Source organism: Arachis ipaensis, chromosome B9 (genome assembly GCF_059453495.1).
Source record: "Arachis ipaensis isolate K30076 ecotype BB chromosome B9, ASM5945349v1, whole genome shotgun sequence".
NCBI classification, from domain to species: Eukaryota; Viridiplantae; Streptophyta; class Magnoliopsida; order Fabales; family Fabaceae; genus Arachis; species Arachis ipaensis.
Window position 1 is genome coordinate 86,388,694 of NC_142444.1, and position 14,125 is coordinate 86,402,818.

General features: G+C 38.4%; 1 non-coding gene across 1 annotated transcript; it reads right to left on the minus strand.

The window, feature by feature from the left end:
* Positions 1 to 12,233: 12,233 nt before the first annotated feature.
* On the minus strand, positions 12,234 to 12,337 carry LOC148545326 (small nucleolar RNA R71). Its single transcript, XR_015900940.1, has one exon. It is a non-coding gene; the product is annotated as a small nucleolar RNA R71 (small nucleolar RNA).
* Between the last annotated feature and the right edge of the window lie 1,788 nt (positions 12,338 to 14,125).

Here is a 14,125-nt window from a genome sequence, read left to right on the forward strand (position 1 = left end):
AAGATAAGATTTTCAAATTGAAAATTTGATTTGACTCATAAGAAACAATTTGATTTTAAAATTTTTTGAAAAAGTCAATCCAAATTTTCGAATTTGAGGAGAGAAAAAGGGAAAGATATTTTTTTGATTTTTGAATTTTTATGATGCAAGAGAAAAAAACACTAAAAGGATGCAATGCATGAAATTTTTAGATCAAAACAATGAATGCATGCATGAATGCTATGAATGTCAAGATGAACACCAAGAACACTATGAACATCAAAAACATATTTTTGAAAAATTTTTAATGCAAAGAAAACATGCAAGACACCAAACTTAGAATTCTTTAATGCTTACGCACTAAGAATTCAAGAATGCATATGATAAACATGAAAAGACACAAAACAAAAAATCATCAAGATCAAACAAGAAGACTTACCAAGAACACCTTGAAGATCATGAAGAACACTATGAATGCATGAATTTTCGAAATATGCAAGATGCATATGCAAGTGACACCAAACTTATAATGTGACTCAAGATTTAAACAAGAAACATGAAATATTTTTGATTTTTTTTTATTTTATGATTTTTTTGGATTTTTAACTTATATTTTTCGAAAATTATTTAGAAAAAAGAAAAATAAGGATTCCAAAATTTTTAATATGAATTCCAGGAATCTTATGCTCTTTAGTCTAAAGCTCCAATCAAAGGGTCAGGCATGGCTTAATAGCCAGCCAAGCTTTAGTATGCAATTACATCCATTGAGGTGATTAGTTGAAGACCAATCCCAAAGGGGTTTGGATATGGCTTTACAGCCAGACAGGATTCAACATGTTACCAAGAAACACTAGAATTCATTCTTAAAAATTTTGAAGCCATAGAATAATTTATTTTTGAAAACAATTTTTTTATTTATTTTTTTTTTCGAAACAGATGAGAAATTTTTGAAAAATTTTTGAAAAGAAAATAAAAAGAAAATTACCTAATCTGAGCAACAAGATGAACCGTCAATTGTCCAAACTCAAACAATCCCCGGTAACGGCGCCAAAAACTTGGTGCACGAAATTGTGTTCCATGTTCTTTGTACTCGTGTGAGAGTAACAATATATAATTGTATTGAATCCTCATTGTGGCTCTTATGTGTGGACACAACTCCGTTCAACTAACCAGCAAGTGCACTGGGTCGTCCAAGTAATACCTTACGTGAGTAAGGGTCGAATCCCACGGAGATTGTTGGTATGAAGCAAGCTATGGTCACCTTGTAAATCTCAGTCAGGCGGATATAAAAATAATTATGGAGTTTTCGAATAATAAATAAAAGAATATGGATAGAGGTACTTATGTAAATCATTGGTAGGAATTTCAGATAAGCGAATGGAGATGCTTTTCGTTCCTCTGAACCTCTGCTTTCCTGCTATCTTCATCCAATCAGTCTTACTCCTTTCCATGGCTGGCTTTATGTGATACATCACCACTGTCAATGGCTACTTTTGGTCATCTCACGGGAAAATGATCCAATGCCCTGTCACGGCACGGCTAATCGTCTGGAGGCATCACCCTTGTCAATGGCTTCATCTTATCCTCTCAGTGAATAATATGCTCACGCACCCTGTCACGGCACGGATATTCATCTGTCGGTTCTCGATCATGCTGGAATAGGATTTACTATCCTTTTGCGTCTGTCACTAACGCCCAGCACTCGCGAGTTAGGAGCTCGTCACAGTCATTCAATCATTGAATCCTACTCGGAATACCACAGACAAGGTTTAGACCTTCCGGATTCTCTTGAATGCCGCCATCATTCTAGCTTACGCCACGAAGATTCTGGTTAGGAGATCTAAGAGATACTCATTCTAGCTTAATTCATGTAGAACAGAAGTGTTTGTCAGGCACGCGTTCATAAGGGAGAAGGATGATGAGCGTCACACATAATCATCACCTTCATCACGTTCTTGGGTGCGAATGGATATCTTAGAAGAGAAATAAGAAGAATTGAATAGAAAACAGTAGTACTTTGCATTAATCTTTGAGGAACAGCAGAGCTCCACACCTTAATCTATGGAGTGTAGAAACTCTACCGTATGAAAATACATAAGTGAAGGTCCAGGCATGGCCGAGATGGCCAGCCCCCTAAAACGTGATCAATAGTCTCCTAAGATGAACAATGGAATAAAACTGAGACCAAAGATGCCTAATACAATAGTAAAAGGTCCTATTTATAATAGACTAGTCACTAGGGTTTACATGAGTAAGTAATTGATGCATAAATCCACTTCCGGGGCCCACTTGGTATGTGTTTGGGCTGAGCCTGAGTGTTGCACGTGCAGAGGCCATTTGTGGAGTTGAACGCCAGTTTCTGTGCCAGTTTGGGCGTTCAACTCTGGTTTTGGATCTTTCTCTGGCGCTGGACGCCAGATTTGGGCAGAAGGCTGGCGTTGAACGCCAGTTTACGTCGTCAATTCTTGGCCAAAGTATGGACTATTATATATTTCTGGAAAGCCCTGGATGTCTACTTTCCAACTCAATTGGAAGCGCGCCATTTCGAGTTCGGTAGCTCCAGAAAATCCACTTTGAGTGCAGGGAGGTCAGAATCCAACAGCATCAGCAGTCCTTTTTCAACCTCTAAATCTGATTTCTGCTCAAGTCCCTCAATTTCAGCCAGAAAATACCTGAAATCACAGAAAAACACACAAACTCATAGTGAAGTCCAGAAATGTGAATTTAACACAAAATCTATTAAAAACATCCCTAAAAGTAACTAGATCCTACTAAAAACATACTAAAAACAATGTCAAAAAGCGTATAAATTATCCGCTCATCAACACCAAACTTAGAATCTTGGTGTGTCACTTTCATGTAAAATTGATGCAATCATCCATGAAGATGGAAAACAGTTTGTTGCAGGGCAACACCAAACTTAGAATGTAACCATATGCCAATTTATTGAAATTTAAACAAAGCAAGGAAAAGAAATGTAGCTACTGTCTACCTGTTCTTTACTTTCTTCCTCTTCTTCCAATTTGTTAAGAGAAATGACTTCAAAGGAGGAGAAGATTCAGCTATTACCCCCTGTCTTGGTCTCTCCTCAGCAAGCTTTCTTTTGCAATTGGCTTGATTGATCTTGCTTGCTGGATAAGGAACAGGATTGCTTGGAGTTGACCTTCTTTTCTTCATGAATATTGTCTTTTGTAGCTTGGTCACAATCCTCTTCTTGGTGCTTTTGTTAATTGCCTTCACTTACTTGAATTTACGACTTGGTTGTTGTGTGATTATTGGAGTTTTGTCTTCATCAAGAGTCTCTTGCAATGGTGGTTCTGTGGATTTTTCCTTCATGTACTTCTCTGCTTCACTTGAGTTTGGAATTCTTTGGTTATCTTTCTCACTTTCTTGCTCTTCCACTTCCTCCCTTGCACCCAACATTTGACTTAATAGCTTTTTCATTGAGGAGGTTTGTTGCTCTTCCCAACATTTCTTCATCTCTTCTTCATATTTTTCAATCACAGATTCAATTGTCGAGAGTTTTTGGTTCAGGGAAATTTGTGAGAGTTGTGATTCTTCATGTTCCTTTGTCATCTCAAGTGTAGTTTCATTTTTAACCACCTCATTCTTCATTGAAAGTTCACTTGATGCAGTAGCCTCCTCATCTTGCTCTTCCACTTTATCCTTCACATCCATCAATTGGTCTTCATCCTTACTGTTTGATGGTTCTAAGTTTTTCCTTATGTTCTCCAGGTGCTCATTCGTCCTCTGACGGATGATTTCTTCCCTTTTCCAGGCTTTCATTGTCTCCTCCTCATATTTTTTGAACATGGACTCAAGCTCTGAAAGCCTTGAGTGGTTCATGGAAGTTTGTGTGGGTGGTGAGTTTTGAAAGGGGCTTTCGGTTGAAGTATGGTCAAGTGATGATATCTTTGGATGAATATCATATGGAGCACTAGAATTCCCTTCCCAGCCACCATTAGAATCATGACTTGCATCATTTTGTGGTGGAGGGAAATATCCCATATGATTTTCTTTCTCATCTTGTGGTTCTGAAGCATAGCTCCATGAATTGGAGTGCCCAGAATTTGAAGTTTCTTGGTGATATTCCCAACCACCATTAGAGATTGGTGATGGTGGGTGATATCCCATAAAATTTTGTTTGACCATAAGATGAGTTGAACTCCATTTGTATTTTGTAAACATCAATGAAATTTGAAATTCATGTCATAGAGAAAGAATTTCTTAGTGAGGCAATAACTCAAACACCTTGGTTTCAATTTAAAACAGAAAACAAAAATAAAGAAAATGCTTGATCTAGACTTCTCACCCACTTAATCATTGTTGATCTAAATCAATCCCCGGCAACGGCGCCAAAAACATGATGTGCGGAAAACGATCCGACACAAAACTCACCGGCAAGTGCACCGGGTCGCATCAAGTAATAAAACTCACGTGAGTGAGGTCGATCCCACAGGGATTGATGGATCAAGCAACTTTAGTGGATGATTAGTTTAGTCAAGCTAACATTTGAGTGATAATTGATGCAGCAGAAAGTAAATGACAAGGAAAATTAAAGTGCAGAAAGTAGATTGGACAGTAACTTAAAGAACAAGAAAGTAAAATAGCTGAAACTTAAATTGCAAGAAATGTAAATTGCATTAAATGTAAAGGGGAGTTGGTGCTGGAAATTAAAGAGAGCAATAGATCAAAGCTTAGAGAAAATTTAACTTGCAGGAAAAGTAAATCAGATCATGAACAGAAATGTAAAAATGCAGAGCACTTGCAGAAGAATTAAATTGCTTGAAAGTAAATTGAATTCAGTGAGAACAGAAAGCAATGAGAATCAAAGATCAAAATCAAGTTCAATGTAAATTAGATTGTAAACTTGCAGCAAAGGAACTTGTAGTAGAGGAGAAATTAAAATTGCAGAAGAAGAAAACAGAGAGAATTCTCAAGGTGAGATTGAAACAGAATTTCTTCAATTCTCAACCCAAGATTCAAAACAAAAAAAAAAAACTAAAGAGAGAGAGAGTTCTGTATTCCTAATGCTCCCTAGTGGAGCTCGCTTCCCCCAATAAAATGAAACAGATGCCTATTTATAGGCATTTTTACAAAATAAAAATGAAATTCAAAACAAATTACAATTGAAATGAAATTTCTATTCTAACTATCTCTTGTGCCTTTGAGTGGTGTCAATTGGGCCCTTGCTCTTGATGGAATTGGGTTGACAAAAGCCTCTGTTGATTGCTCTTGGAGTTGGAGAGAAACCCATTGTGAACCGGGCCATGAATCATAAAAGTTTGAGTAAAAGTTTGAGGCAAACTTTTACTCAAACTTTTTATACCAGTTGCCCTTATTTGCTGCTACCAACGTTTGGGCTAAAGTTTGAGGTCAAACTTTTAGCCAAACGTTGGGCCTTCTTGCATGCATGTTGGGGTACTACTTTATCTGCTTGTCAACGTTGCAGATTTTATGCCCACTATAGACTATTATATATGGTTAGAAAGCGCTGAATGTCAGCTTTCTAACCCAATTGGAATCACCTCAATTGGACATCTACAACTCAAGTTATGCTCATTTGAAGAGGACAAGGTCGCTGGCCTTGGTGTGCAGCGTTTGAGGTAAAGTTTGCCTCAAACGTGGTCGAAAACGCCAGTTCTGGAGGCTCAAACATATTATCCACCCCATACTATTATACATTTTTGGAAAGCCCTGAATGTCTACTTTCCAATTCCGTTGGAAGCGCATCATTTGGAGCTCTAAAGCTCGAGTTATGCTCCGTCGAAGGTGCAGAGGTCAGTTGGCCTCACTGCAGGTTGCCACCATGTTCATTTATGCTCATTGTGGGGCAGTTTTCTCCCTCAATTTTAGTGTCCACCATGCAGTGCCATATATGTTTGGAAAGCTCTCGATTCCTACTTTCCATTGCTTTTTGAATCACCTCATTTGGAGCTCTGTAGCTCAAGTTATTCTTGTTGGAAGTATACCCCTTCAGGCTGTGAGGCGCCAACGTTTGCCAAAAAGATTGAGGCAAATGTTGGCGCAAGCTTTTTCCTCCAGGGTGTTTGTTTTGTGATGCCAACGTTTGCCAAAAAGTTTGAGGCAAACGTTGGCTCAAGCTTTTCTCCCAAAAGTTTGAGCTAAAGTTTGAGGCAAACTTTAGCTCAAGCTTTTTGTCCTCTCTTGCTCTTTGTTTTGAGCCACGCTTTTCTTCCTTTGGGCCACGCTTCTCTTCCTTGATTTGGTCATCGGTCACGCTTTTAGAAACGTGGCCTAAGCCTCCAAAGTGTGCTCCAACTTCAAAGTGTGCCCAAAATTCCTCTTTTCTTCTTTTTAGCTTATTTTGTGCTCTTTTTGCTTCTTTTTCTTCTTATTTCCTACAAAGTTTATCAAATCAAAAGATCAAAGAAATATACCATTTAAGCACCAAAGAATGCAATATTTAAGCACTAATCATAAATTTCTTGTATGAAAAAGCATAGAAAAATATGACATGGTGACATGTCATCACAACACCAAACTTAAACCTTGCTTGTCCCCAAGCAAGAAAAGAATCATGCAATAAAGATTGACAATCCAAGGCAAGAAGAGTAGCAACTCAATGTTCATGGTAAGCTAGTTTTCTAAGCATGCTATAATCACAAAAGAAATGTAAATGATTGATGCTTCCATCTAGCTCAATTTATGAAATCTTTCTCTTATATTTCTTCCTTGAAACAAGCTTTTGATTTTCTTATTTAGCTTCTCCTTTTGGGTGCTTTTGCCCCATGAGTTGATAACAAAGCTACGACTTCTAAATGCTTTGTTTTCAAGTATTACCACTTGATACATAAGCACCACAAGCATTTGATTAGAGGACTTCATTAAGCTCATTTTTTTCTTTTCTTTTCTTGACTCTCTAATCATTGATGCTCAGAGCCTTGAGCTTTGAGGGAGTGCTTTTGCACTTTGAGCCTAACCTTGACTTCTAAGTGTTTTGTTTTCAAGCATTTGGCTTGATACATAAACACCACAAGCACTTAACAATTAAATTGCCATTGGTACTCAGAGCCTTCAGCTTTCTCATTCTTTCCCTTTTTCTTTTCTTGCTCTTTTTTGCTTTTTCTTTCAAGGTTTTCATGATTTTCAAAAGATTTCACAAGATGTCCTATATGAAAACTTCAATTAAATAAAATCCAATGCAATTAAGCAACAATCAAACATACTAGCTTTCCAATACTTTTATGCACATGCTAAAATCTTCTTTAATGCCTTGTTTGTTTATGATCATGATACTTTGTTGCTTTTGAATTCACAAAACTCAAGTTGGTAATCATAATGACACAGCACCATGTTGCAAATCAAGATTCAAGTTATGCTTTATTCATACACACATGTAAACAGAAAGGATGAAGACAATCATGCAATTTAAGTGCTGGAAATAAATGAGAGGAAAAGGAACTCTTCAACCTTGTAGTTAATCTTTCGTCATTGTTGTCCTTTTTTCCTCTATTCTTCCTCTTTCCCTTGCCAACTCAGAATGCTTGCTCATCCTCAAGCAACGATTAGAATAATGGCTATGGGGCTAAGATGGATCATGAATGTCTTACACAATGAAATGTTAGCAATACATGTGTTTCAAACAAGCAAAATTAAAGATAACAATCAAGGCACAAGAGACAGAGGCATTATTATTGCATATATAAGAAGGTGTGCACAATACATTGCATAAAGAATAAGTGGCACACCAAACTTAGTGTGACACTTTCACTTAGAATTAATGCAAGTATCTTGTAAGGATTAGAACCAAATTTTGTTGCATAGCAACACCAAACTTAGAATGCAACCACATGTCAATTTATTTGAACTAAAACTAAACAAAAGAAACTGTTATATGTTAAATACAATCACCAAATGAAGAGTCTGTTATGAATAAGGATGTCTTGGTGATGTATTAACAGAAACAGTTAATGAAGGAAAGCATTAAAAACAAGTAAATAAATGAAACAAAGAGAAAACAAAAATTATCCAACTAAGAAGAAAAATAACACTGTAAAAGGCAATATGATTATGCAGACAAGTGATGTTGCTGGATTGATTTGCATAGAAAAATAGGTGGCACACCAAACTTAGAATCTTGATGTGTCACTTTCATGTAAAATTGATGCAATCATCCATGAAGATGGAAAACAGTTTGTTGCAGGGCAACACCAAACTTAGAATGTAACCATATGCCAATTTATTGAAATTTAAACAAAGCAAGGAAAAGAAATGTACCTACTGTCTACCTGTTCTTTACTTTCTTCCTCTTCTTCCAATTTGTTAAGAGAAATGACTTCAAAGGAGGAGAAGATTCAGCTATTACCCCCTGTCTTGGTCTCTCCTCAGCAAGCTTTCTTTTGCAATTGGCTTGATTGATCTTGCTTGCTGGATAAGGAATAGGATTGCTTGGAGTTGACCTTCTTTTCTTCATGAATATTGTCTTTTGTAGCTTGGTCACAATCCTCTTCTTGGTGCTTTTGTTAATTGCCTTCACTTACTTGAATTTACGACTTGGTTGCTGTGTGATTATTGGAGTTTTGTCTTCATCAAGAGTCTCTTGCAATGGTGGTTCTGTGGATTCTTCCTTCATGTACTTCTCTGCTTCACTTGAGTTTGGAATTCTTTGGTTATCTTTCTCACTTTCTTGATCTTCCACTTCCTCCCTTACACCCAACATTTGACTTAATAGCTTTTTCATTGAGAAGGTTTGTTGCTCTTCCCAACATTTCTTTATCTCTTCTTCATATTTTTCAATCACAGATTCAATTGTCGAGAGTTTTTGGTTCAGGGAAATTTGTGAGAGTTGTGATTCTTCATGTTCCTTTGTCATCTCAAGTGTAGTTTCATTTTTAACCACCTCATTCTTCATTGAAAGTTCACTTGATGCAGTAGCCTCCTCATCTTGCTCTTCCACTTTATCCTTCACATCCATCAATTGGTCTTCATCCTTATTGTTTGATGGTTCTAAGTTTTTCCTTATGTTCTCTAGGTGCTCATTCGTCCTCTGACAGATGATTTCTTCCCTTTTCCAGGCTTTCATTGTCTCCTCCTCATATTTTTTGAACATGGACTCAAGCTCTGAAAGCCTTGAGTGGTTCATGGAAGTTTGTGTGGGTGGTGAATTTTGAAAGGGGCTTTCGGTTGAAGTATGGTCAAGTGATGATATCTTTGGATGAATATCATATGGAGCACTAGAATTCCCTTCCCAGCCACCATTAGAATCATGACTTGCATCATTTTGTGGTGGAGGGAAATATCCCATATGATTTTCTTTCTCATCTTGTGGTTCTGAAGCATAGCTCCATGAATTGGAGTGCCCAGAATTTGAAGTTTCTTGGTGATATTCCCAACCACCATTAGAGATTGGTGATGGTGGGTGATATCCCATAAAATTTTGTTTGACCATAAGATGAGTTGAACTCCATTTGTATTTTGTAAACATCAATGAAATTTGAAATTCATGTCATAGAGAAAGAATTTCTTAGTGAGGCAATAACTCAAACACCTTGGTTTCAATTTAAAACAGAAAACAAAAATAAAGAAAATGCTTGATCTAGACTTCTCACCCACTTAATCATTGTTGATCTAAATCAATCCCCGGCAACGGCGCCAAAAACATGATGTGCGGAAAACGATCCGACACAAAACTCACCGGCAAGTGCACCGGGTCGCATCAAGTAATAAAACTCACATGAGTGAGGTCGATCCCACAGGGATTGATGGATCAAGCAACTTTAGTGGATGATTAGTTTAGTCAAGCTAACATTTGAGTGATAATTGATGCAGCAGAAAGTAAATGACAAGGAAAATTAAAGTGCAGAAAGTAGATTGGACAGTAACTTAAAGAACAAGAAAGTAAAATAGCTGAAACTTAAATTGCAAGAAATGTAAATTGCATTAAATGTAAAGGGGAGTGGGTGCTGGAAATTAAAGAGAGCAATAGATCAAAGCTTAGAGAAAATTTAACTTGCAGGAAAAGTAAATCAGATCATGAACAGAAATGTAAAAATGCAGAGCACTTGCAGAAGAATTAAATTGCTTGAAAGTAAATTGAATTCAGTGAGAACAGAAAGCAATGAGAATCAAAGATCAAAATCAAGTTCAATGTAAATTAGATTGTAAACTTGCAGCAAAGGAACTTGTAGTAGAGGAGAAATTAAAATTGCAGAAGAAGAAAACAGAGAGAATTCTCAAGGTGAGATTGAAACAGAATTTCTTCAATTCTCAACCCAAGATTCAAAACAAAAAGAAAAACTAAAGAGAGAGAGAGTTCTGTATTCCTAATGCTCCCTAGTGGAGCTCGCTTCCCCCAATAAAATGAAACAGATGCCTATTTATAGGCATTTTTACAAAATAAAAATGAAATTCAAAACAAATTACAATTGAAATGAAATTTCTATTCTAACTATCTCTTGTGCCTTTGAGTGGTGTCAATTGGGCCCTTGCTCTTGATGGAATTGGGTTGACAAAAGCCTCTGTTGATTGCTCTTGGAGTTGGAGAGAAACCCATTGTGAACCGGGCCATGAATCATAAAAGTTTGAGTAAAAGTTTGAGGCAAACTTTTACTCAAACTTTTTATACCAGCTGCCCTTATTTGCTGCTACCAACGTTTGGGCTAAAGTTTGAGGTCAAACTTTTAGCCAAACGTTGGGCCTTCTTGCATGCATGTTGGGGTACTACTTTGTCTGCTTGTCAACGTTGCAGATTTTATGCCCACTATAAACTATTATATATGGTTAGAAAGCTCCGAATGTCAGCTTTCTAACCCAATTGGAATCACCTCAATTGGACATCTACAACTCAAGTTATGCTCATTTGAAGAGGACAAGGTCGCTGGCCTTGGTGTGCAGCGTTTGAGGTAAAGTTTGCCTCAAACGTGGTCGAAAACGCCAGTTCTGGAGGCTCAAACATATTGTCCACCCCATACTATTATACATTGTTGGAAAGCCCTGAATGCCTACTTTCCAATGCCGTTGGAAGCGCATCATTTGAAGCTCTAAAGCTCGAGTTATACTCCGTCGAAGGTGCAGAGGTCAGTTGGCCTCACTGCAGGTTGCCACCATGTTCATTTATGCTCATTGCGGGGCAGTTTTCTCCCTCAATTTTAGTGTCCACCCTGCAGTGCTATATATGTTTGGAAAGCTCTCTATTCCTACTTTCCATTGCTTTTTGAATCACCTTATTTGGAGCTCTATAGCTCAAGTTATTCTTGTTGGAAGTATACCCCTTCAGGCTGTGAGGCGCCAACGTTTGCCAAAAAGATTGAGGCAAACGTTGGCGCAAGCTTTTTTCTCCAGGGTGTTTGTTTTGTGATGCCAACGTTTGCCGAAAAGTTTGAGGCAAACGTTGGCTCAAGCTTTTCTCCCAAAAGTTTGAGCTAAAGTTTGAGGCAAACTTTAGCTAAAGCTTTTTGTCCTCTCTTGCTCTTTGTTTTGAGCCACGCTTTTCTTCCTTTGGGCCACGCTTCTCTTCCTTGATTTGGTCATGGGTCACGCTTTTAGAAGCGTGGCCTAAGCCTCCAAAGTGTGCTCCAACTTCAAAGTGTGCCCAAAATTCCTCTTTTCTTCTTTTTAGCTTATTTTGTGCTCTTTTTGCTTCTTTTTCTTCTTATTTCCTACAAAGTTTATCAAATCAAAAGATCAAAGAAATATACCATTTAAGCACCAAAGAATGCAATATTTAAGCACTAATCATAAATTTCTTGTATGAAAAAGCATAGAAAAACATGACATGGTGACATGTCATCATAACCCACTAACTGTTTGATATAGAAGAGGAATTCTTTGAAACAAACATGGAAGACAACATGGAAAACCATCATGAAGAAGAGGATCACAACCATGGGGGAGGAGGTAGAACAAATCATGCTGGGGAGTATAGAAGAGTTTTGGGCTCTTACATCAATCCAAACCCAGGCAATTGTGGAAGTAGCATCCAAAAGCCAACAATCCATGCCAACAACTTTGAACTTAAACCACAGCTCATCACCCTTGTTCAGAACAACTGCTCCTTTGGAGGAGGTGTTCAAGAAGACCCCAATCAACATTTGACCACCTTCCTGAGAATATGTGACACACTAAAGTCTAATGGTGTTCACCCTGACGCCTATAGACTACTCCTATTTCCATTCTCACTTAGGGACAAAGCAGCCAAGTGGCTGGAATCCTTCTCAGGGGAAAGCTTGACAACTTGGGAAGACGTGGTGAACAAATTTTTAGCAAGATTTTACCCTTCTCAACAAATTAATAGGCTGAGAGCTGAGGTCCAAACTTTCAGGCAATAAGATGGTGAGACTCTATATGAAGCATGGGAGAGGTTCAAGGACTTAACAAGGAGGTGTCCACCTGACATGTTCAACGAATGGGTGCAGCTGCATATTTTCTATGAAGGACTCTCTTATGAGTCAAAAAAGGCCGTAGACCATTCATCTGGAGGATCTTTGAACAAGAAAAAGACTATTGAGGAAGCCATAGATGTTATTGAAACAGTAGCAGAGAACGACTACTTCTATGCTTCCGAAAGAGGGAACACAAGAGGAGTAATGGAGCTAAACAATGTTGATGCTCTGTTGGCCCAAAACAAGCTCATTACCCGGCAGCTGGCTGACCTCACCAAGAAGATGGAGATGAACCAAGTAGCAGCAATCTCCACTTCATCAACAACCCAAGAAGGAGTGAATGAAGAAGCAGAGGGGAGTTAGGAGCAAGCCAACTACATTGGGAATTCACCAAGGAAAAACTATGATCCATACTCCAAGACCTATAACCCTGGATGGAGAAACCACCCAAACTTTGGGTGGGAAAGTGAGCAAGATCAAAACCAAGACCAGAGACGTTACAACTCCAACAACAATGCAGCTCACCAGCAATTCACACAGAGGACATCTCAACACCCCCACAACAACACTTCTCCACACGCCTATCAAAACCAAAACAGCACATCTGCTCCGAATCACTCATTAATTGATGACAAGCTCTCTAAGATTGAAGCCCTACTTGAAGGAATATGCCAAGAGATTCAAGAAAATAAGGTGTTCAAAGAGGAGGTGCGAGCCAATATTAAGAACCAGGGAGAGACCATCCGGAAGCTAGAATTTCAGGTGGGATATTTAGCTGAGAAGATTCCCAAACCTACTGATAGCTTCCCAAGTGACACGGAGAAAAACCCTAAAGGAGAAGTAAAGAAAGTAAGATGGGAAGATTGCAAAATGGTCACTGCGAGTGATCAAGAGACTGAAGACAAGCAAGGCAAACTTTGCAAACAACCTGAAGACAACTCAACAAAGGAGGAGGATAGAGATCGCCAAGAACCAAAAATCTCACAACAAGAGCTGCTGAAGCTCTATGCACCCTTCTCTCAACTGCTCAATGGTGCTGTGGGAAAAAGAATATACTCAAGGTTCCTAGACTTGTTTGCATCTCTGCATGTGAACATACCATTCATCAAGGCAATTCAACAAATGCCTGCATTCATCAAGTATATGAAGGAACTTCTTCCCAGGAAAAGCTCACTCAAAGGAGGCCAGACTATAGTGATGAACAAGGAATGTAGTGCCCTTATTCAACCTGAGTTGCTTACAAAAAGAAGAGATCCAGGGAGTTTTCACATCCCTTGTGCCATAGGTGAAACTATGTTCCATAGAGCGCTATGTGATTTAGGGGCCAGCATCAACTTACTACCCTTATCCCTGGCAAAGAGGCTGCAGATCAATGAGATAATACCCACAGATGTAATCATCAGACTGGCTGACAAAACTCAAAAGCAAGCAATAGGAGTGGTGGAAAATGTGTTGCTAAAAGTTGGGAAATACTTTCTCCCAACAGACTTTGTCATCCTGGACATGGAAGAGAGTCACACTCATCCAATCATATTGGGAAGACCATTCCTAGCTACGGCCAGAGCACTTATCGATGTAGAGAAAGGGGAGCTAATATTGAGAATCCATGATGAACGACTCAGCTTCAATGTTTTCAAACTCTCACAAGAAACATATCAAGAGGACAAGGAACTAAGCACAAATGATAATGAGACACTGAAGGAGGAAACAAGCACTAAAGCACAGCCAGTTCATTCTGAGATCCCCTTAATAGATAAACAAGGAAAACAGCAATTGCCACAGCTCAAGGAAAAGTTGGAGGA